This window comes from Marmota flaviventris, chromosome 4 (assembly GCF_047511675.1).
Source record: "Marmota flaviventris isolate mMarFla1 chromosome 4, mMarFla1.hap1, whole genome shotgun sequence".
Classification (NCBI taxonomy): domain Eukaryota; kingdom Metazoa; phylum Chordata; class Mammalia; order Rodentia; family Sciuridae; genus Marmota; species Marmota flaviventris.
Genome location: NC_092501.1, coordinates 29470202 through 29494856, shown reverse-complemented (window position 1 = coordinate 29494856; position 24655 = coordinate 29470202). Strand labels below are relative to the sequence as shown.

The following is a 24655-nucleotide window of genomic DNA, read 5'->3' as shown; positions in this document are numbered from 1 at the left end:
GTTTTGAAAATGGAAAATCTTTTTTAACAATTTTGAGGCTAACTCAGATGGTAGCAAAAGCCAATCTGTACTGTTGTAAGGCTATTCATGGTGTTTATCCTTTGTAGTATAACAATTCATACTTTCACAGAAATATTAATATTATTTTGTTTTTGCTGGTTCTGGAGATGTAATCCAGTGCCTGGGCAAGTGCCACTAAGCTACATCCTGAGATTTTAATGTGTTTAATTACAAAGTGTTTTCTACACCCTGGTTGGATGTGATCCAATAGATGACAGTACTTCTGTTGAGATTCATATGGTGATAACAGTATTTGAGAAAGGTGGTCTTGGTGGTTATGTGCTTGAAATAACCTCAAGCAGGAATACCTGAAAGTATTTAGTAGTTGTGTCATTGATAGTAACATTGGGAAAGGGCCTCAGATAGGTGTAGGAGAAAGATAATGAGTTCAATTTCTAATGTTAAATGCCAGGTATTATATAACTTAAGTGGTTTAAAAAATCTGGTGCTTTAAACATTAATTAATCTCAATGAGTGCTGTCCCTTTTAATCTGTTTTTGAGGTGACACATTTATTCTAGCAAATAAATGTTCTGTGGAATTTGTCTTTCAGTACTACTTTTAGAACCAGTAGAGCCATGTAAGAAAACCAGTCTCATTACCTGATGGTCCTCTTCCTTTTCTCCCAAAGAGTATTATTTTGCTTGACCACCTATCTTATTTCCATACTTCTACCTAAGTGATTATTGGCAGTTTCTAAAAATTAATCTGCAAAGACATAAAATTTATTACCATGGAGGATAGTTAAATGATTATTGCAGTTGCTGAAGATAGTAAAAAGTCTTAAGCTGTGTTAGCACCTTTGAACAAGGTTGCTAGTTATGTGCACTGGCTAAAGGATGTGTTGTAGGAGCCAGGTTTTAATGATCTCTTTAGTACATTAGTTGTGTATCTTGAGCAAGTAATTTGTTTGGGTCTCATTTTCCTTATTTGTAAAATGGGGATGGTGATAATACTTTTGTATTGTGGAATTGTGAGGACTAGTTCTTAGATTTAGAACAATGTTTGGTATTTATACCTATTTATTACCACCACAACTGTTGCTGCTATTGCTACCACTACCATTTCATCTGTTTATTTCTCTCATTTTAAAAATCAGCTGTATTCCTTTATGTTATTTTTTTTTTTCATGTCGGTAGAATGATAGACTGTTGGAGGTAAAATTGGAGCTCCAATGATCAGAGATATGGCCTTTTTAAAAGACTATTTTGTCCTAGAGGTTGGCAGGAGAAGAGAAGACTAAGGATGGAGTATTCAGGAATACTCACAGTAGGGGAGTGGGAAGCAGAAAAGGAGCCTACAAAGGAACAGAGGTTGTTTAGAGAGAGAAAACAAGGAGTGTATATTAATATAGAGGTTAAATTAATTAGGGTTAATTTGATTGCAACCAAGTAGCAGAGACTTAAACAGAATAGAAGTTTATTTCTCTTGTGGTGAAGAGTTCCAGGGCTGGTATGGTTTGCCATGGATTCTGTCCTTTTCCAGAGTCTCTGTAGGGTCTACTAGAGCTCGAGTAGCCATTTCATCCACATTCCATTCATCAGAAAGGAGAAAGAGAACACATCTGCCTCCCTTAAAAGATATTTCCTGTGAAATAAATAAATGAATGAATAAATAGTGTGTGTGTGTGTGTGCGTGTTTGTGTGTGTGTGTGTGTGTGTGTGTGTATATATATATATATATATATATATATATATATCTTATATATATAAATACACACACACAACTTTTGTTCATATTCCATTGGTGAAATTTAATTACGAAGCCATAGCTTGGACGATTTGGGAAATGTATACTTTATTTGAATGGTCAGTGCCTGGGAATAAAGAATAGGAATACTCAGATAAGTGTAGCTAGAAGAGGAATACAGGGTAGATAATAGTTCATTGTCTTTAGGACAGTTTAATTAATTATTGGTAATTCTCAATAGAATTTCTGTAATTTTGAAATTGAGTACAAATTTATTCTTAAATTGCATCAATAGTACAGGTGAAACATCCCTAATATGAAACTCCGAAATCTGAAACACTTCTGGTCCCAAGCATTTTAGATAAGGGACACTCAACCAGTGGGTTGTTTTTAGGGTATAATCCCTTTATGAGTCCTGTGTGTATGTGTGTGTACATATGTGTATATTTCCATTTAACAATGTTGAACAAAATTACTTCACATGGCAACAATGTGAAAAATTGATGATAAGTAAGCCTCTGGTATCCCTCTTCGGTTGATTTAAAGCCTGCAATTTTTACTCAGTCCTCCATTCATTCTCCAATTTGGTTGGTTTTTGGCCAGTGTTTTTAATCCATCTCTGTCTTTATATTACTTCTGTCACTGCTGTTAATCGTATTTCCCAAAATAGTTAAATGAGTAAATTTATAAATGTGTTATTTGCATTGTCTCCTGATCATTAATGAATTTGTAAGTAAGGTCAGACTTACAGTCTTCATAGTATTACAGTTACTGAATTCTATCCATTAAAGTGGTACTTAAATTTTATTTTATTTTTAAGGTTTCTGTATTTTGTGTTTATACGCTTTCAGTGTTAGAAATATGAAGCTCTTCCAACAAAAAGATAACATTTTCCTTAGAATTTTTTGTCACTTTCATCTGAAAATGTTATAACAAGTTTGAATGAAAAATTCTTTTTTTTTAAGATAAAAAGAAGAGGGGCTGCGGTTGTGGCTCAGTGGTGGAGCGCTCGTCTAGCATGTGTGAGGCACTGGGTTCAATCCTCAGCACCACATAAAAAAATAAATAAACAAAATGAAGGTATTGTGTCCATCTACAACTAAAAAAGAAATCTTAAAAAAAAAAGATTATATGTTGCTATTTGACTTTTGTTTTTTTGAAATGATTTTCTAAATTCTTTTATCAGTAGACATAGTTTATAGTAGACATAATTTAAAAAGTAAAATAGTAAAAAAAAAAAAAAAAAGAATTCATAACAAAATACAGGGAGTAGTTTTTTTCTACCTTCCCTATTCTCTCTAGTCCCTAAAGGTAACCACTTTCAACTTCTTAAGCTGTTTCTTCTGGCATTACATATCTCTGCATTTTAAAATAATGTTTTTATAATGCTATCTTTTAATTCACTTATTTATTCATTATGTATTGCGTTTTCATTATGATGGCACAGAAAGTTTCACTGTCTTAAATAACAATTTCCATTGTTACCTTGCCCCTAGCCTCCCAATTTGTTTTTTTTTTTAAACTGTTAAATGGATACAGTATCTTTAATGTGGTGCTGAGGATCGAATCCAGTGCCTTACTTGTGCGAGGCAGATGCTCTACCACTGAGCTGCAGCCCCAGCCCCTAATTTTTATTATAATGTTTGGTTAAAAAAAATAGTTAATGTTATATTTATACTATCATGCTTGTGCAAATATTATTTGCTGATAATCCTTTTTTTTTTTTTTTTTTTGGTACCAGGGATTGAACCCAGGGGCACTTTACCACTGAACCATATCCCCAGTCCATTTTGTTTCTTATTTTGAGACAGGGTCTCACTAAGTTGCTACGGCCTTGCAAAGTTGCTGAGGCTGCCCTTGAACTTGTGATCCTGCTTCAGCCTCTTGAACCACTGAGATTACAGGTGTGTGCTACATGTCTGGTCAAGACTAGAATATTCTTATGTGAAATTATACTATGTGATTATTATTATTTTAATAAGTAAAGGTGAAGTAATAATACGGTACTCAAATGTAGTAACTAAACATTGGTCTCTAGACAGGGCATTGCTATAGAAAAGGAAGACTGTCACATTTTTCTTGATTGTGAGCTATCACTTGAATTTCTAAAAGTAATTTTTGGAAAAAAACACAAAAATCTTCTTTATTATATTAATACTAGAGAATACTGAGCTTGAGGAAGAAAATGAGAATCACTTTAATTCCATACCTAGAGGTAACAACTGTTAATAGTGCAGTGTATATTTCTAGTAATTTCCTATGTCTTTACCTGTGTATTCGTACATGTATATTTAAATGGGATATACTACACTTTTTTTTTATTCCCCCTTCATTTTTTTCACTATAAAAGTATATATTTTTTGAGAATTTTGTTTTGCACAGAATCCTAAGGGATTATATTTTCATTAACAACGTCTGACAAGTACTATTTATTTGATTGTAGCTTTTGTGCCGTGCACTGTGCTGATATTTTTGTTTTTTAAACAGTTTTATTATGTTGACATTATTTCAGACTATAGAAAAAAGTCTAAGAATGGTAGGTAGAATTCACCCAGATATCCCAGATGTTAGCATTTTAGTGTATTTCTTTTTTCCCTTTTATAATGTAGGTGTATACAGTTAGGTGGTGTTAAATGATGGGGATATATTCTGAGACATGCATCCATAGGTGATTTAATCATTTTGTGTACATTATAGAATACTTACATAAACCTAAATGGTATAGGTCAATCACTTGATGTTAACTATTGAAGCAATCAAAAGACATGGTAAACTTAATGAATGAGGGTGCTGCCTATATAACTTGCCATGTTTTACAGTAAAGTTTTTTAAGAATATACTCTAAAATGATGAAAAGTATAGTAAATATACTACATATGTATGTACCATATATAATATAGTAAACCATTAACAGTTGTTGATAATCATCATCACATAATACATTCTGCACATAATTGTGCACTATACTTTTGTACAACTGGCAGCCCAGTAGGTTTGTTTACACCAACATCACCACAAACACACAACGCTGACACTAAGTGATAGGAATTTTTCAGTTCCATTTTTATCTTATAGGACTACTGTCCTATATGCAGTCTGTGGTTGACCATAACATCATTATGTGGTACATGACTGTTTCTTGTGAAAGAAAGGCATAGACCTTTCCCCTTACTTTATGCCTAAATCTTTCAGTGTGCATTTTCTAAAAACAAGAACATTTTTATGTAATGCTGTCAAAATCAGTAAATTAACATTGATTTGGTAATAATAATTTGATATTATAATCCACAGACTTGTTTACATTTTACCCATGGTGCCAATAATGTACTTGAGAATAAAAGGAAATTCCAGATCATGGAGTGTATTCATTTTTTATTATTTCTGTAAATCTAGAGCAGTTCCTCAGTCTTTGTTTTTTCATGACATGGACGTTTTTGAAGAGTGCAGGCTAATTGTTTTGTAGAATGTATCTAGTTTGTGTTTATCTGATATTTTCTCATAATTAGATTCAAGTTATCCAGTTTTGTCAGGAATACCACAAAACTAGTATTGTGCTTCTCAGGGCATAAGCTCAGGAGGTCCAAAATCTTGAAATATTGGTAATGTAATCTTGGATCGCTTCATTAAGGTTGAATCTCCCAGGCTTTTCATGGTGAAGTTACAGTTTTTCCTTTCATAATTTTTTCCCAGTTGTTTGGTATCGGGAATTGAATCCAGGGATGCTTAACCACTGAGCCACATCCCCAGCCCTCTTTATTTTATTTTTTAAATTTTGAAACAGGGTCTTGCTAAGGTGCTTAGGTCCTTGCTGTTTCTGAGCCTGGCTTTTAACCTGTGATCCTCCTGTCTCAGCCTCCCTGCTGCTGGGATTAACAGGCATGCACCACCACACCTAGTTCCTTTTGTAAGTCTTTTTTTTTTTTTTTGGTGGCAAAATGTATATGACAAAATTTATTTTCATATTTTAACCATTTTAAACATATAGTTCAGTGGCATTACATTCCCTTTGTAATTTCAAACTATCTCAGGAAACATACATTGAGATTTCATAAAATATTTTGCTGCTCTTGATTTTAATATCTATTGATGAGGTCTGCCTGAATAATTTTCAAAATGGTTCCTAAATGGTGATTTTCTGATTGTATCATTCTTTCTCATTTATTTATAATAGTACTATATTTATTTTTTTACTCTTTCTCTGATTTGGCCATTTGGAGCCCCTTCAACTGATTCCTGTTTCCATTTGATATGCCAGTCAGTCATTCTTTAAGCACTTCTTGCTTCCACATGAGGTATTTTAGGGTCATATTTGCACTCTCCCAGGCACAGCCCTGGAATGAGTGCTTTCTTAAAGGATCCCTTGTTCCTTTTGAGTAATGAATAGCTTTGTAAGCTATAGTCTAAATTCTGAAAGTCTTAGCTGCTACTGGATATCATTGCTTCAAAGCCCTCTCAGCAGACACCTAGGAAATACATATATGTGATTTGTGTGTGTTTATATACACACCCATAGAACTTTTCTTGACTACTAAATGCAGTGAGTTTATACTGATACCTTTGATTTTGATCTAACAAACACTATAGGATTTTATTTTGTCTTCCCCTTTTCTCATTTATGGCTCCATCCAACAGTGAAAAATTTTTGCTTATTTGTTCAATCCTAGAATGTAAAAAAATAGTTTAAGAATTGCTAACTCCTACCATTATTTAAAGGACACCTAGTAAGTAGAATTCAGTTTGGTTATAGTTTTTATTCTCTTTAGCTTAGGGCATATAGTCCAATCCTTCATTGTATAGTAGGGTAGCTACTTTTACAACATGGATTGAAATGTGTTCTAAGTGTAAAATATGCATTGGATTTTGAAAACTTGTTACAAAACAAGGAGTGTGAACTCTGTCTTTAATATTATAATCGTTTTTGCAAACTGATTGTTCCAGTAAGACCAGTTTTCTTCAGTGATTTTGAGATTTCACCTTTATCATATGTACAATTTTTGTATGATCTATTTCTGGACTTTTTATTATTTTCTCACTAGTATATAAGGGGTTAGCTTTTAAAAATTTTAATGTTTTCCTGATTATCCTTACATGGTTATTTTCCTGTTAAATTTTGTTATCACCTTGTCTGTCTCCATTTTAAAAAAAGTTTTCCAGTATTTTTATTTAATTCGCCGACTTGATGATATTGAATTATTCTGAGTTTTCTATTCAGTAACAAGAAATATCTGTTTGCCCAAATCTACTTTTGTGTATTTTAGGAATGTTTTAAGTTTTCTTCATTTTGTTTTTGTACACTTCTTGTTAAACTCTCCATTTTAAAAAAACTCAGTAATGATTTTAATCATGTCAGCATTTATAGAGCTATGTCATTCCTTTTATTGCCTGTAGTTTCCTGTGGTCTGAATATACCATAATGTATTCAACTTTGCTCATGTCAGTGGACCTTAAATTTGCTTATAATTTTTCACTATTGTAAATAGCTCTGGAATAAGTATCTATATACAAGTTCTTTTATTTCATTAGATTACATTCCTTGAAGGAGAATTGCCTGGTCAAATGCCCTTTGATTTTAAAGTTTCTGAAGCATTGCTAAAGTATCTCCTTCCCTTCCCTTCCATTCATTCAAAGCAGGTAGATACAGATTAAGTTTTAAATGGCAGGAGTGCCCAAATAGTGGATTTTTTTTTTTCATCTGAATGGTGTTGAATACAAATGGCAGAAAGGTAAAAAATTTCATTGACTGTTTTATATATTTAAGGTCCAGATACAATGTGTGTTATATAAAAGAGACCACTTAGTGATTACCTTGTATGTATTAAATCTAGGTGCCTTTTTTTTTTTTTGAGAGAGAGAAAGAGAGAATTTTTAAAAAATATTTATTTTTCAGTTTTTGGTGGACACAACATCTTTATTTTTATGTGGTGCTAAGGATCGAACCCAGCGCCCTGTGCATGCCAGGCGAGCGCATTACCGCTTGAGCCACATTCCCAGCCCCTAGGTACCTTTAATCCTACAAATCCACCTAACATTTAGACAAAACTCAGATATTCTACATGTTTAGCACTCAGATGTAGACATATCTCTAGATATAGATACATAATACCAAGCATACTACAACCTAAAATAACAGTTGCTTATTTAACAAAAGAGTTATAAAGTGATCATTTAAAAGCCTTTAAACACATCTAAAATGCTTTCTATAGTAATAAAATGTATACCTACACTAACAGTGTACTTGAACCTCATTCTGTTGGCATCATCAAAACAAGACGTCACCATTCATTTTTTTTTTTTTACCTGAAAAATAGGCAAGGATAAAACCATCTTTATTTTTCATTTCTTTGCTAACTGATGAGGTTTGTTTTTTTGCCCAACTAGCCTTTGTGTTGGAACTATAGATGACAGGGTATAGTTGAACATCTTTTTGTGTTTTTGGTCATTTATACTATTGTGTTTCTTATCTGTTTTGATGACAGAAGTAATTTCTGATCAGTTTCTAGATCAGTCCTTAGATGTCATTTCCTGTTCTGTTTTGTTAATGAGCTTCTAAAAAGTATTTGTTTTCATTATACATTCTATGGTAATCACTATTAAACTATTAAACTCTTAGTAGTTACAAAATTAGAAAATGAAAATTAAATGCCCAGTTGTCAAAAGAAATACTGTATATTTATATAAAAGTAACTTTTGCTGTTGTTATATCCAGATGAGGCTGCTGTCTGTCAGAGGGAATTTTGTACAATTTGCCTTCACACACAGTCTGTTTGCATGGTGTAGACTTTTTTTTATTCAAAACATCAATGTGGCAAGTTAGTAGTCTATACTTAGGCACATTTTTGTGTTTATTTAAACATTTGCTTACATTTTGTTACTTCAGTGTTATCTAGTTACTCCCGTGTAAAATAAGTTTGAAAGTGTCAATTTCCTGAAAGACTTAGGATCTTTTGAAGATTTTCTTTCTTCTGTTGTCTTTGTCTTTCTTAATTTTGGTGTTTGTTGTGGAGATAGTAAAGATTGGTTAAATTTTGGAATTAGTTTTCAGAGTTAATTACTAGCTTTGTCGGTTTACTCTCTTTCCATTGTAACAATTGAGCTTATTAAACTCTAACTTTCCTATAATTCACATAGGGAGCAGCAAAGATGCAGTTTTATTGTAGGGATTACAATAAAATAAATGTTATAGGGATTTAATTAATTTATTCAGAAAGAATAGATGATCATAAATCTTCAGTAAAATATAGGAGTAAAAAAACAATTAGATAACTGTTTTTGATTTTTATATTACCCTGTAGGTATTTATTTTCAGTCAACATTTTTTCTTTTAAAGACAGTAAGTCGATATGACTTGCTGTTTTACCCATCCTCTGATATTTTCAGTATTTTCCAGCTTCTGACTCTTGTGTGTTGCCAGTGGCAACTGGGAAGCTGATGTACAGGGTGAAGGCTTTAGTGGTAATCAGAGGGTCAGTCACAGCAACTGTCAGAAGAATAATTGTACTCATGTGCTGCTGAAGCACATGGCAAAAATTGAATGGAAATTGTAATAACATGATACTGGTGATTTGCAGAATTCATTTTAAATTGTTTAGCACAGCTAGACATGGTGAGAAATAAATGTTGATGTTGAGACCTGAGTTTAAACAGTGTTCTCAAAAAGAATACAAGGTTAAGGAGTCATGGGCACAGATAAAAGGGGGAAATAAATTTCTCCTTTGTTAAGTTTTTTTGGGTAGTTTTTTGCTTTGGTTAGCACCAGAAAGCTCTCTTCAGACATTTCTAAATGTTATGCTTGGCTCATATAAGTAGATGCATGGGATTTCATTGTACATAACTGAAATAGCCTAGATCTCAGAGCAAACCAAAGTGAGTTTTTTTTTTAACTTATATTTTGTTGTATGTGGACACAATAGCTTTATGTGGTGCTGAAGATCGAACCTAGTGCCTCATGCTTGCTAGGCAAGTGCTCTATCTCTGAGCCCCAGCCCCAGCCCCAAAGTGAGTTTTAATCTAGGTTATTTAAAATCTCCTTGTACCTGTCTTATTAGGAGTATTATTATTTTTTTTTTTTTAAGAAGCTAATTTGCAACTAGCCATAAAGAGTGACATTGTGTCCAGGAAAATGCTATACTCACACACTGTACTGTCCCACAAGAGTACTTCTTAAGTCCCCAAACGCAGTGCTGACAATCTGTGGCAGCCTATGAATTGTTGAATAGCAGTTGGGGAAGGTGGACAGCAGGGTAAAGTGATTGTAAGTTAAAGAGGAGATGGGAAGGGGAAGAAATGAGAAAAGATCAGGGCAACTCTGGTTTTGTGGGCAGTTTGAATGCAGGCTATTCTAGTTGTTAGGATCTGCTGATAAAACTGAAGCAAAACATGCAGAGGTGTTTGGAGGCATAAATACTTATCATTTCAAGATGTTATTGTTTAATTCTGTTATTAAAACTGTAAGGTAAGATTAGATGGAATTAAAAATTTTGGCCAAGTGCTGTGGCACATACCTGTGATCCCAGTGGCCAGGCTTAGAAATTTAATGAGGCCTTAAGTAACTCAGTGAGACCCTGTCCCTAAATAAACATTTCAAAAGGCTGGGGATGTGGCTTAGTAGTTAAGCATCCCTGGGTTCAATCCTTGGTGCCAAAATTAAAAAAAAATTTCTTTTGAAGAGACTAGACATATCACTTTGTACCAGGGAATGAAACTGAAAATGAAAATTAAATAAAAAGGGTTGGGGTAATGGAGTTGGGTCTTATCTTCTCCAGGAATTATTGTAGTGATATTAAGGACAGTCTCTAGAATATCTAAATCCCAAATGATTGACTGGGTCTTTATCTCAGGCAAATGTATCTTATGTATTTATACATCTTTTGATTTGATTTACAAACATATATGTACATTTACCACCAGCTGGTTTCATTTCAGAAATATATGACCAGCTAGAGCCATCTGTGTCAGATATCAAGGAATAAATTTCTGGCTTATTATTTGAATTATGTAGAATAATTTAATCTAGGGCAAGTTATGATTCTGATCTTTCTTGGATTTTAAGGATGATTATACAAAGTACAAGTTGAACACTCAAAAAGTTTTTCATTTCAGGTTTCAAATTTTTGAATTACGGGTACTCAGACTTATATTTAAGTCTAAGTAAATATTCCAGAATCCCAAAACTCTGAAATCTGAAACTTTCTGATTCCAAGCATTTCAGCTAAGAGAAACTCAACCAGTAAATGTATTTGATTGTTTCCTAAGTATAAATGTGGAATTAGGTTTGGGACCCATTGTTTTTGACCCCATTCCTTCTGTTAATTCTATTACTAGTTTTAGGTTAAATATGTTACTGTTTGTTCATTGATGAAATTGGATTTAAGTAATCATGAGAAAAGGTTTTAGTCAAGGATACTTGTTATCTCCTCTATATCATTGATACATACTGAAAAAGATACCAGGGCTAAATGGAAAGGCAAATGTAGTGATAAAGGAAAGGTGTAGACACTGTAATAACTTCTCAGGACTTACCTGTAGAGTCTAGACTCAATTCTCCACCTTATCCTAGTGTTGAAGGCCTTCCAGGCTGAATATAATCTTTCTGACAATGAACCTTTGGCTTTACCTAAACTAGTATTGTGGACTAAGTGTTTGTGCAACCCCCCCTTTCATAAGTTGAAATCTAATCCTTAATGTATTGGTATTTTGGAGGCAAGGCCTTTGGAAAGTAATTGGATCATGAGAATAAAGCCCCTATGAATGGGATTAATGACCTTATATGATGGTGCCAAAGTGCTGTCTCACTTACTTTCTCCTTTGTGAGGATATAAGTAGGAGTTAGCTATCTGCAAATTATAATAGGGCTCTCTCCAAAACCTGACCATGGTGGCTCTCTGTTCTTTAACCACCAGCTGCTACAACTGTGAGAAATTTCTGTTGTTGATAAGCTACATACTCCTTGATACTTTTTGATAACATCTTGAACTGAAATAAAAATTTGTATTAACTATTTTCAAAATAATGCTTTCTAACTTACTGCTTCTTCACATATTCAGCCTCTTTTTTCTACATCAATTCTGTCTGAATGTCAGCTTCTGTAGTTCTGGCCTCAATACCATTGCTTCATCACATTTTCCTTAACCATTTCAGACCTTTAGTGATATCTCTGTCCTCTGGGTTTCTGTCATTTACTGTTTTTCTTGTTTACTTGGCAGTTACAATAACAACAACAACTACTACTACCTTTCTGTTTTTAAAGTATCTTTTCATTTAGATAGAGATATCTTAAGTGGGAAAACTTCATTTTTATTCATGTATTGTTTGATGTGAGAAAAAGCCATTACATATTATTAGCTCATATCAATATTTAACATTTATCTTTCTTTTTGAGTCATAAGAATAATAGACTAGAAAGCAATTTAAAAGTTTGAGCAGTAGATCATAACTTCTTTGAAAGCCTTTTGCAGTCTGCTATATAGGCTTGCTGATCCTTAAAGTAACATAGCTCTGAAAATGTTATTTATTCTAAGGTAATTTTTATTGAAACTCTTAATTAGCAAATTTCAAACTATAGAAGCTATTATTCATTAACTTCCTAATGTTTTCTTTGCCTGCCTTGAAGTGAAACTTGCTTTTTTGGTTTATTTTTCACTGGGAAACATATTGCTGATATATAGACTCTACCTCCTTTATAGTTATTCCTTTTTGTTGCTAGTTCACTTTGGTGTTTAATATTCTCTGCTACTGTTTTACTTCATAGTTTTTAGAAGGTATGCATTCTAGTCTAATGTAGTAGTTATATCAGGGACTTTTAACAGTTAATTAACATTTGGAAGCTCTGGGATCTTAAGTAATGTAATTTTCAGTTTTCTCATCTGTGAAGTTGGAATAATAATAGATACCCCTTAGTATTATACTTGGGATCAAACAAGATAATATACATATATACACATACATACGTGTATGTGTGTAGACACTAAGCACAGATTAAGTGTAATAGTCTTTAACTTTTAAAATTTTCTCAGTGGTTTATTAGCTTTAGTCTGCATCTTAAAGAGAGGAAAAAAATCAAATAGTAATGTATATCTTGGTTGAGGTATAGTCCCCAAGGCCTTATCCATTTGATCTCTTTTATTTTCAACTATAGTCTGTCAGTTTAACTCAGGACAGGCCCAGGAGAGAAACTAATTTCAAATAACTCTAAAATACAGACTATCCTTCCGATGTTTAGTTAGGGGAAGAAGTTTTAGCAGGTTTTTTTCTTTGATCCCTACCAGCAGATACACACACACACACACACACAGAGCAGAAAGCAGGCTTTTCCCTATACCTTTTTATTATATATTATATTGCTATTGTTCAGTTATATTAAGGCTTTGATCTTACTGCCTTTAGTGGTAATCAATAGTAGGTGCTAACATTAAACATGGAATAGTCAACTTGGTGAACCATGAGGTTCCCATGTCATTGGAGTGTGAAAGAGATTAAGCTGCAACCTGTTTCCTAGCCTATAAAGTGTGAAATCAGTTGGTGTTAATTCATGGTGACTATATATAGCCAGTTGAGTGTAAAACAAGTTTGGGGTATTAATTGTGTTATGTTTTGAGAATAACGTTTTAATGCTATAATTTGTGTATTTTAGGGCTCCCAAGATCCTCCTGGAATTGTGTATCCTTTATACACTCATATTATACTCATATATAATATGATTATCTTGTCCAGATACTCATATTTTTCATGAAATGTTTCTTCCCATTGTGTGGGCTACATTTTTCGTCCAACTGCATGCAGAGGCACAAAGGTTAGAAAAGCTCAAGGAAAGCTAATATTTAATACTATAATTTTTCTGTATAATATTGCATGTAAAAAAATACCATTTGCAGTTGGTATTTGATATACAAATGTCTTCTAAGACTTAGATTTGAAAGTATATATTGTACTTTAAGGCTTCCATTACTCTAAGAACTGTGCTGTCAGTTCCACTGGTTGTTATTCCCATGTTCACATGTGCCTCTAGATGATTTCAAATGCTTGGGGAAGTTGCAGGGAAGAAGTATATAAATTATTCTCTTGGGGAATAGAAGAGAGGGAGATCCTTTCCTGACACCTGGTGAGGTTCTTTACCATATGGCTTTGAGGTGAGGCAAGGTGAATGAGGAAGTTTCAGAGACGATAGTGAATTATTATTGTCAGCACTTTAAGTCTAGAAGGTTATTGGAAATTGATATGCTATGAAAGCTTTAAAGTTCTTTCATTCTTATTCTGGTTGGTTTTCTCATTTTACTGAAGCAATCTTTGAGCTCTCTTCAGTTGCTTTACGTTTACACAGATTCTAAGTGAATTGCAAATATTTATGAAATTAATACATTATTGTGAGACAGAATGTACTATGTTAGACCATCAGGCATTCTAGCATAGTAGTTAAGTGTGGAGACTTTTTGAAATCCTAACAAAAGATCACCCACTTAGAAGAAGCTGGGTAATCTTGAGTTATTTAAGCTTCCTAATTCTCATCTGTAAAATTGGGATAATACTAGTTACCTCATAATATTTAGTTGGAATCAAATGAGATAGTATATATATGGTATTTAGCACAGTCCCTGTGACATAGTAAGCATTCATTAAATATTAGCTGATTATTACTTTTTATTTTCCTTCTACTACTCTTATTGGTACTATTCTACTACTATTTGACTTCTGTTTGTAGGGCTTAAACCTTAATGAACCAAAAAAAAAATATATATGTATATAACTGGACATGGTTCACAAGAACAGATTTTGAAAACTATGTTATTATTCTTTTAGGCATGGGTTAATAGTCCTTTCTTAACCAAACTAGAATCTCAAAATAGCTTTTCTAAATGAAAGTTAGGGATCTTTGTATTGATTTAAGATAGCTGTACAAATGAATATAAAAATTGATTATTCTAAAATGTATTTGGTTAATGCAAATAAAACAGCCTTTCTGTGAACTCTTATGGATTATATTGAAATAAGACTTCAAAACAGTCATTGCTTTTTTTTTTTTTTTTTTAAAGGTGGAGGGGAGGGAATCTTTTTTGTAGATGGACACAACACAATGCCTTTATTTTTTATTTTTTATGTGGTGCTGAGAATCAAACCCGGGTCCCGCCCGTGCTAGGCGAGTACTCTACCACTGAGCCATAATCCCAGCCCCGAGAAATGATTTTCTTCTGGTGCTAACAATAGTTGTGGTAGAGGTTTTGTCCAGTGTATGAAACATATTTTTGTGGGAATGAGATGGAAAAGTCATCCTGATCATTTACACTAATGGAGATGAGCATTAATGTGGATAATATATTTGAATTTGATGTGCATTATGTGATTATTTTTGCAGCACAATTAACTTTCTGATTAAACTTTACTCAGCATATATCCTGATGATATACTGGGTAGAAAACTGAGTGATATAGCTATAATGGTGACAACATTACTGATTTAGTTTAGATAGGTGATCTGGATTCAGGTCTCAGTTTCCAGTCAAATAAGTGTAAGTCTTAGATACACTCCCCAACCAGTTTTCTCATCTTTAAGATGAGGAGGTGATACAGCATGATTTTTGAAGGTTCTTAGCCATAAGACTGTAAAATCTGAATGGAGGTAGGTTGGGAATGAGGAAATGTAGCAGTGACACGTTCTGGCCACCAGAGGGTGAAATCCAGTCAGTCATCTTGTGTTGTATTGTTGACCAGAGTTTGGCATTCTTGGAAATGAAGAGGACACATTGCTTCCCTGTCCATTTAGGCTAAGTCAATACTACTTGCATTCAGTATCTTTTTTTTTTTTTTTCCCTTTTCTTTTTCAACCTTCTGGATAGGACTGGGGCAAATAAAGGAAAAGAGAAGAGTAGTGGTTTCTAATGATCCGGGCTTCACTGACATCTGGTTTTGTTCTCTAAGATGGTGAATGACTATCAGATAACCTATGTGCAACTTCAGTGGGAAGCCCAGTAGTTTAGGTGACCACATTTAATTATTTGTAGCACTCTTCTCACGCATATAAACACATAAGCACTTCTCAACTATCATTATCCACCCTCTCTGAAATCCCAGGATGAAGACAAAATGTCTGAGAAATACAGTAGAATGAGACAGTATTTGTAATTGTAATCTTAAATTTCAGCTTGCTTTGCGGGTTTGCCATTTAATATCTTTGTAACCATGAAGAGTAAAACCTTGGATCCTTGGTATTCTTATCTGAAAAATTAGGATGTTGTGGCCTATACTATCCCTTCCAGTAGTCTACAGATACTGCAAAAAATTCTTTGATATTTATAAGGGGAAGTCTTTTTCTTAAATACAGAACTATAATAAAAAAATGGTTACTCCCCCCACCCCCACTCATTTTTGCAGTAATGGGGATTGACCCCAGGGCTGCTGTACCACTGAGCTACATCCCAGCCTTTTTTATTTTTTATTGTGAGACAATGTCTCATTAAGTTGCCCAGGCTGGCCTCAAACTTGTGATCTTCCTGCCTCAGTCTCCTGAGTCACTGGGATTACAAGCATGAACCACTGGGCCCTGCTAAAGAAGGATCTTTTAAACATAGCATATTATTTCTGTTTTGACAGAAACAGATACAGATGTTGTTAAGGCATAAATGTTAAAACATTAACATTTATTAACAACAAGAAGAAAGACTGTTGCTATTTCATTGAATCATTTTTCTTACCCCAAAAATATAAAGGTTCTCTACTTATAGGTTTAGGGTAGCAGTAGTTTAGTCAAGAGAATGTTTTCTCTGATATGTGGATGCTAATTCACAATAAGGGGGGTGGCTAGGGAAGAATAGAGTTTCTTTGAATTAGGCAGAGAGGAATGAAGGGAGGGGAGGGGATATGGTGCTAGGAAGGATAGTAGAATGAATTGGACGATATTACCATATGTGCATATATGACTGCACAACTGGTGTGATTCTACATTATGTAAAACCAGAAGAATGAGAAGTTAAACTCCATTTATGTGTGATGTGCCAGACTTCATTCTACTGTCATGTATAACTAATTAGAACAAATTAAAAAAAAAAGAGTTGGTCAATACTAGGATCCAAGCTGACCTGATTGGGATGTAGGAGATAAGGAAGCATTTAGAGGAGGTCTTAATTTGGGAATAAGTGAGCATAGAAAAAGAGAGAGTATGTGGGTACTAGGAGTTCATATCACAGTATCCATTTCTTCTAGCCACACCAATGGAAGTAACTTTGATAGAGTCTAAGTTGTCTGAGAGCTCAGGATAGCATCGAAGGAACAAAGAAAGGCATGGAGTCTAATACAGATGAGATGACTAGAAGAAGGCAAAGCAAATGGACATAAGAATGTGCTTTGGAAAGTAGGCAAGGATTAGTACTTACACTTTGATATGTACTCAGGAAAGTAAAAGTGAACTAGATAGAAACAGGATTTTAGCATTCTGTATAGAAGACAGATTTTTTTTTTTTCCTTTTTTGTACCAAGGATTGAACCCAGGAGCGCTTTACCACTAAGCCACATCCTCAGCCCTTTTTAATATTTTATTAGAGACAGGGTCTCGCCAAGTTGCTTAGGCTGGCTTTGAAATCCTCCTGTCTCAGCCTCCTGAGCTGCTGGGATTACCGGTATACACCACCAGGCTGGGCCAGTTGATAGAATTTAATTGTCCTGTTTTTAATCACCATCCTTGGTGTTGGTAGGCAGGACTCTATACATGTTTGAGGACAGTGATATATCACTGGCAAACTCGAGGTGGTTTGATGATTCTAATAGCATCACACTCCACTGGATACACATACTCACAGATCTGCTCACCAGTACTGTAGAGTTCATTCCCAGAAACGAACTGGCTAGTAAAAAATTTGGCAAACAAGCTAGCTTTTCAAGTACTGCTAGGAATGGAGCCCAGCTGTTCCCTTTGGGCTTTAAGCTGTTGGAATTCTAGAAGGAATGAAACTGTAACATGTTTAGCCTAGTTCATGACAGCAAAGCAGAGGTGTTAGGATTTCTGTTTTAGAGGTTTACACTGAAAGTAACTTAACCTGATTGTGTGTCTTAATATTACTGGGCTTCTGACCGCTGAAATATGGCTTGGATCGATGGTGGTTTGGAGAAAGTAGAAAGAGGGCTATCCATCATTAAGAGGCCCCATAGAAGCTGGCTGATAATGCTGCTTTCACCAAGCAGCCATCTGTCCATCCATCCATCAGCAGGATGAAATGAGATTTAGCGGAACAGGCAGCCGTAACTCTGAGACACTTTCTAACCAACAATTGCAGCCCTGGCCTGAGTCTCACCACAAAGCACAGCACTGGGGTTTGGCGGGATGTGGCAGCAAGCAGTCTCCTTCCCGTCACTGCCAGCCTAGAGTGTATTCAATATGAAGCCATTGGCCAGCCTTACTTCCCATACAAAAATTTGGCTAAACTTTTGATGATGAGTAGACAGTAACTCTCTTTCAACTCCAGACTGTTTAACAAGTTGAGCAGACCTTTTTGATGTTAATATTTTTTTAATACTTGTAGATATTTCTGCTGGCAATTCCCTATTCATCATGGTAATAAGGATGATGTTGAATTAAATTCAAAGATAATTCATTGATTTTATTTTATACAAGTTTTTTTTATTCTTAAATTAAAATTTCTGCCTATATTCATACGTAGTAAAAATTGAATTTTCATCCTTATTTCTTTCTACATTAATGGTGCTAATGTGTAAGGAAAGAAAGTATGGATAGGAAAATGGGTAAAAGATTAAAAGCAAGAACCTAGGTGATCCCTAAAGTGGATTATCAAGCTGTGAATAGATGAATATTAACTATATCTTTATGGTTCCTCTACTTTTCCTATAACTGAACATTTTGAGAGACCCTGTTGGTCAAAATAGCACTTTGTACTCATGTTGACTATCCTGGTATCTTTCCTAGGCATGAACAGCTTCCTTGACTGTTTTCTTACAATGGTCACTTCAGACCTCAGCTCCTGCTCTTTGTTCTGAAGCCTTGGTTTTCACCTCAGATTGAGGGAGGGGTTAAGGGAGCCTAATGTACCGGAGATGCCTCGGAAATGAGAGCCTTGGATGAATTCCTGGGCCTATTGATCCACCGGCAGTTTATGCATCCTGACATTCATAATCTCAGTAGGCTGCTGATGTTCCTGATTAATGGGCCCAGGGGCTGTCCATCCGTCACTTCACATTAATTACTGAAGAGGTGTTTTTCCAGTGATTTACCTGACAGTGGGCTGTGATAAATACCCCTAAGCAGAGTGGGCAGTGATTAATCACAGGGCTATACCCCTCCCCCCATTTTTCCTTTCCCCTAACCACAGGCCAGCATTGGGACCTGACCAAAGAGTGCCCCCTCCCCATAAGCTATCTATCTCCATAATTGCTTGTGGATGCATATTTATTGGGGCATGAGACCTGGCAGATAGCATTTAAGAATTTGAGCCAAAGATGATGAAAAATAAATCTTTCCAGTAGGAAGAGTAACTAACATGTTTTTACATGGGGCAGATAAGTATATAAGAGCTGCGTTTATGTTACCTTTAAAATTTTGGGAGGAATATTGTCTTCTTACTATGTCTGTACTTAGTGCTGTGGTAGTTATGTTGCAGGCTTTAAAAAGAGGAGACAGTACAACTTTTGTCTTTGATATTTGTAGTCTATTCAGGGAGAAAATGAACAAATAGAATGTAGACTATTTCAAGATATTGGTATAATCTGAGGAGGACTGGAATAGAACTCTAGGGTTTCATTTTTTTGTGGCCTTAGAAGATGAAATTTAGTTAAATATTTAGCTATTTTATTGTTTTCCATGTGTCAGATACTAATTTCAACTTTAGAAATTGGAAGATAAGTTTAATGTAGCTGCAGATCTCAGCAAAAACCAATGCCATTTGCCTCAGTTTCTCAAAGTATGAACTTTCCAGAGATTTGTTGAATTAATTTTTGCATTAATTTGTTTCTCTGAGTGTATATTTAGTAATTGTGTTCACAAGGATACAAGGAGCACATGAGGAATTATGTCTGTTTTCAAGAAACTTATAGAGTATGAGATAATATTCATAAATGCAACTTTTTTTTTTTTTTTTTTTAAGATGGGGTTGTATTTCTGTTTTTCCCAGATTAACCCTGAATTACTGGACTCAATTGATCTTTTCTACATCAGCATCCTGAGTAGCTGGGACCATAGGTGTGCATCATCATCATGCCTGGCTATAAATGCAACACTTAAACAACAGTATAAGGTAGTATCTAATGACATGAATACCACAGATAATGAATGTATATGAATTCACAGAAGGATGAAAGCAGCGTACCTTCAAATGGTTATAGGAAAAAGCCAAATTTGATATACGTCTTTTGAATGAATAGTAACTAGGGCTGTTTAAAATGAGATAATTCTAGGGGGATATTTCAGATGTTGAATGAAAGAGGCTGGGAGGCCATCCTGCCTGGAATGGAGAATTTTATTTGTGAGTAGCAGGAATCTGATTGAAAACAGTACATTGACACCAAGTCATGGCGAACTTTAAATTCCTTATTTTATATCTTGTAGGTTCTGGTGAATCACTAAGGGGTGCAGGTGTGTGTATGCTGGAGTTTGACTAGAGAGCTTAGCATGCTAGGCAAGCATATTTCTGACTACTGTACCTTCACCCTGCCAGAGGGATTTTCTTAATGTCTCCTCTACCCTCACCTTTATGTCTTCCTGCTGAACTTGCATCTTAAAGAGGGTATTTCTCCATGTGCTAGCTCTTCTCCCAAGTAGGTGTTTGTTGATACCATTGGTATGGTTCAGTCTTCATTTTAGGTAGGTGTCTTACTTTCCCTTGGAACTCACTTGAGACTTTTTCAGTGGTTCTTTAAGGGTAGAGGACTTTGGTTTGGTTGGTTTTGTTTCATTTCCCTTAATCAACTACAGTAGGTCTTTGCGTTTTTCCTGAGAGCAATAGCATTGACTGCCTTTTTTCCCTTACCACTTAAGACTTTTCCTATAGGAGAGGTGGGCAAGAAGAATCCAGGTAGGTTTTGGTATTTTTCCCAAAGGAGCTTCCATTCTCTTCCAAATGTACCCTAGTCATTTTTTTCAGCCTGCATTGAGGTCTTTGGAGAAGATTCCTATGGGTGAGTGAGAATCCTATTGTTTCTGTGGTTACCAAGGGTTTTATATTGTCATAGTAGCCCATGTTTGGCCTGTAGTAATTTTAAAATAATTTTAATTTTGATTAAAATTCTTCTGACTTGTATGATATCCATTGTTTACTATAGGTAAGGAAGTGTCCTCATGTCTCATCTTTCCTTTGAGAAGTCTTGTCTTTCCTTAAATTTGAGGTAGTTGTTTGCCCTTAAAATTTTAGGTATATTGCTATGAAATGTGTAAAAATCACAAAATTTCCTGAACCCAGCAAGAAAGTAAGGGTTTTGGAAATTTTGTGATTTTGCACGTTATCCACCCACCATTCATTCATTCATTCGTTTAGTAGTGCAGAAGATTAAATAGTTAAGTAATTTACTAATTTTACCAAAGTATTGATAAGAACTGCAATAGGAGTATATAGAAGAGTATATATAATCTTAAATAATTAATGTTATGGGTTGGATCTGGAATGTCCTCCATAGACTCAGGTGTTAATAGTTGGTCCCCAGTTGGTGCTTTGGGAGGTGGCTACTAACTGGAAGGTGTTGATCACTGGTGGTATATCCTTGAAGGGTCCATTTTTTTCGATTTCTTCCCTCCCCAGTTCCTGGCAGCTGTGAGATAAGCAGCATCTGCTCCACCTTGCACTCTTCACTGGGTAATGTTATACCTCACCAAAGGCCCAAAGTGACAGGACCAAGTAATCATGTTGTGAAATCACCAGCCAAAAATAAAATCTTTCCTAAGTTGATTTTCTCAGGAAATTTGTGAGAGAGAGAATAGAGGAGATTAGTAAAGATGGGAAGTTGTAGGAAAGTAAAATAGGTAGAAGGAAGAGACCATGTGGTGGCTAATATGTAAAACGAACAAACAAAAACCCTGCAAAACAGATATGGAAAGTTTGAAAAGCTGAAAGATGCCCACTATGGCTAAATGGTATACAGGGACAGAAGTGACAGAAGGTAAGAGTGGAGAAAATTGACCAGAGCCAGGATAAAACAAGTCTTGTAAACCATGTTAAGAGGTTGATTGTTATCATAAAAATATTGGGGAGTCGTTGAATGGTTTTTATTGAGGGGGATAGCTAAGCAGGGAATTATTTTTAAACGGTCATTCTGGATGCAAGGTGAGGAGTGATGGAAAGGAAGCTAAGACAGAGAGATGGCCTGTTACCACAATATAGGGATTTGTATGTGTTGGTTTAACCTGGAGCAGTGACATTAGGGATAGGGAGAATTAACCCAGGTTAAAGAGATATTTAGGTATGACGGTCAGTAGAACTTGTCCGTTGATTGAATATGGAGGTCAAGGGAGAAGGAAGACTTGCAGTGTATTCAGTAAAAGTCTTGGTATGTTGCTTCAGTTTTCCTTTCTTCCTTGAGAGAGAGACTAGAATAAAAACATCCTTGGTTGACTTCACCATTCATGACCCATGGTTCAAAATTTATTGAGGTTTTGGGTGGAAGTAAGTCAGAAAAGGAAAAAAAAACGTTTAAATAATTTGTAACGTCATTTGAATACAGGTCTTTTGCCTGATTATCTTTCAGTGTTGAGAAAAACAGAAGACGGTTTGGTTCTTTCAGTTTTGATGTTTAGCCACTTGGCTTGTAAACAAATAAAATCTGGAAAATGGCTTCCTTACCCTTTTGAACAAAAATAGCATAAAATTGATCTTTTCAAATAGCTGTTCCATTTAGATAGATACTTAACACATTTAATCACATAACTTCCTTGTTTTTCCCAGATGGTTTTATTCAGCATTTGGTGTGGTGAATATTACATAAATATTTACAACCTGTGTTTGAGAGTTCTAGTCTTCCAAAACTCCAGTCACCTAAGATCATGACCACTGCCACTGACAGCTGTGACAAGTTTTATACAGAACACAGCTGTGGATGCCAGCAGTATTTTTATGGTGGGGGGGAATACAATTTTCAGAAAACGAAATGTCAGTTACAAACAGCCCTCAGTGGTCAAGATGGGGGAATGTTTGGAACTTAAGAAGGTGAACGATTTTCTCAGTGATAGAGTTAGAAACAAATATGGTATTTTGTTTCAATATTAGTTAGGTGGTTATGAGTGAGAAAATTTAAGAGTTGCTTTGCTGAGGGTGTACTCTAAGATAGAATTGTGCGTAGTTACTAGCATGGATGTTATATTAGAACTGTATGGATATCAGTTGTGATTCCTGTACTTATTAACTAGATGTGTGTCCTCCTCATCTGTAAAATAGTGGCAGTAATAATGTTCCTGAAGGAGTAATTTTGATGGTTAAATGAAATGATGTTCATGAGCACTTACCCTAGTGCTTCATTCACTGAATTCTTTGGTGCAACACAAATTTAAATGATATAGCCATGTTTCCTGAATCCACAAGATCTTTATACGCTCAGAAACAGTTGAAGTCTTAGTGCTTTTCAGCATTTCTCATAACTAGAATATGTCTACATATTACCCATCTATAAAAATATGTGGTATTTTAAAAATACAGAGTATTATTTCTTTGATCACATAAAATTGTGATTTTCAAGAGTGAACCAGGCATTGATTAGGGAAATCCTTTAAATCTGGATCTGGTTTAGTTTTATTATTACCATTAGTGTGCACCTAAGGTCTCTTTCTGTAAAATTTTTTTTTTTTAAAACACCTGTCATATCTGCTTTAGTAGGAAAATAGTTAATGAGTTGAGTCAAAGAAATAACACAATAGAATTTTAAAATTTATTAAAGAATATACAGACCTTTAAAAAATGTACACACAGTCTAAAAAGGAGCAAAATTTAATTGATACTGCTTTTGTTAAACACATTGCTTCATACTCATTTGTTTACTGAATGTATATTTACAGCCATTCATGTGTCAGGAAGGGGCCAACTATTGAGAATGTAAAAATCATAAGATATTTTATTTGCTTTCAAGGAACTCAAGGGATAATTGGGAGTCAGGCCAATATTTTGTTATGTCAGCAGGGAACAGAGAAGACCTAACCTACATATACTCAAGGAATATTTGTTGAAAACCACTATACCCAAGTATTCTATAAGTAGTCAAAGATTATTTGGGACTTCATCTCAGAAGGAACAGTCTTAAATATCTTTGGTAAATACTTCAAATGGCAATGGAAAGTCTAGGGTTTCGATTCAGAATAGGATAGGCATGCTATAATCTTACCTAAGACTGGACCTCTGAATCTTGGCACAGTGGCACATGCCTGTATTTCCAGGCATGTACCACTAGACAGGCTGAGGTAGGAAGGTCGCAGGTTAAAGGTCAGCCTCAGCAATTTCCTCTGTCTCAAAGTAAGAAAGGGCTGGGGATATTGTTCAGTCGTAAGGCACCCATGAATTCCAGTACCCCCTGCCCCAAAGAGCTAAACCCCTGAAAACTTCTGATCAGCATTTGTTTACTCAGTGGTGTTTCTCTGGCTTTCCACTCATGGCTTAGTCATGTCTCTTAGAACAGCTTTTAAAGACATGAAAGGGGAGAAATTAGGAATTCTGATCACCTAGGTATCAACTGGTTGATGTAGTTACTCCTCACTCTTGTTTCTCCAGAGAATTGCCAAAGGTACTAAAGTAAAGGGTACTCAGCAAACTGTTATTTACACATTGCCATAATGCATTTACGAACACAAACATGGGCATCAAATTGTCAGTATTAGAATTGAGATAATCCTCTGCCATATTCTACCACTTCAGCTCTGGACATGTTGTTTAATATCCTCTGGTAACTCTGTTTCCTCAATTGTAGAATTAGAATAGTAATAATACTACTTCATAGAGTTTTGGG

General features: G+C 34.9%; 1 protein-coding gene across 5 annotated transcripts in view; it reads left to right on the top strand.

The window, feature by feature from the left end:
• The window catches only part of R3hcc1l (R3H domain and coiled-coil containing 1 like), a 93524-nt gene that overhangs the window by 7158 nt on the left and 61711 nt on the right, over positions 1-24655 (top strand). The window contains exons 1-2 of one of the 5 annotated variants that reach the window (XM_071611018.1): positions 3556-3652; positions 19852-19974. The exons of 3 other annotated variants lie outside the window; for them this stretch is intronic. The gene's annotated coding sequence lies outside the window, so the exon portion shown is untranslated. Of the gene's footprint in view, positions 1-3555; positions 3653-19851; positions 19975-24655 lie in introns of those variants that run through there. One more of the 5 variants, XM_071611017.1, reaches the window with a different exon arrangement.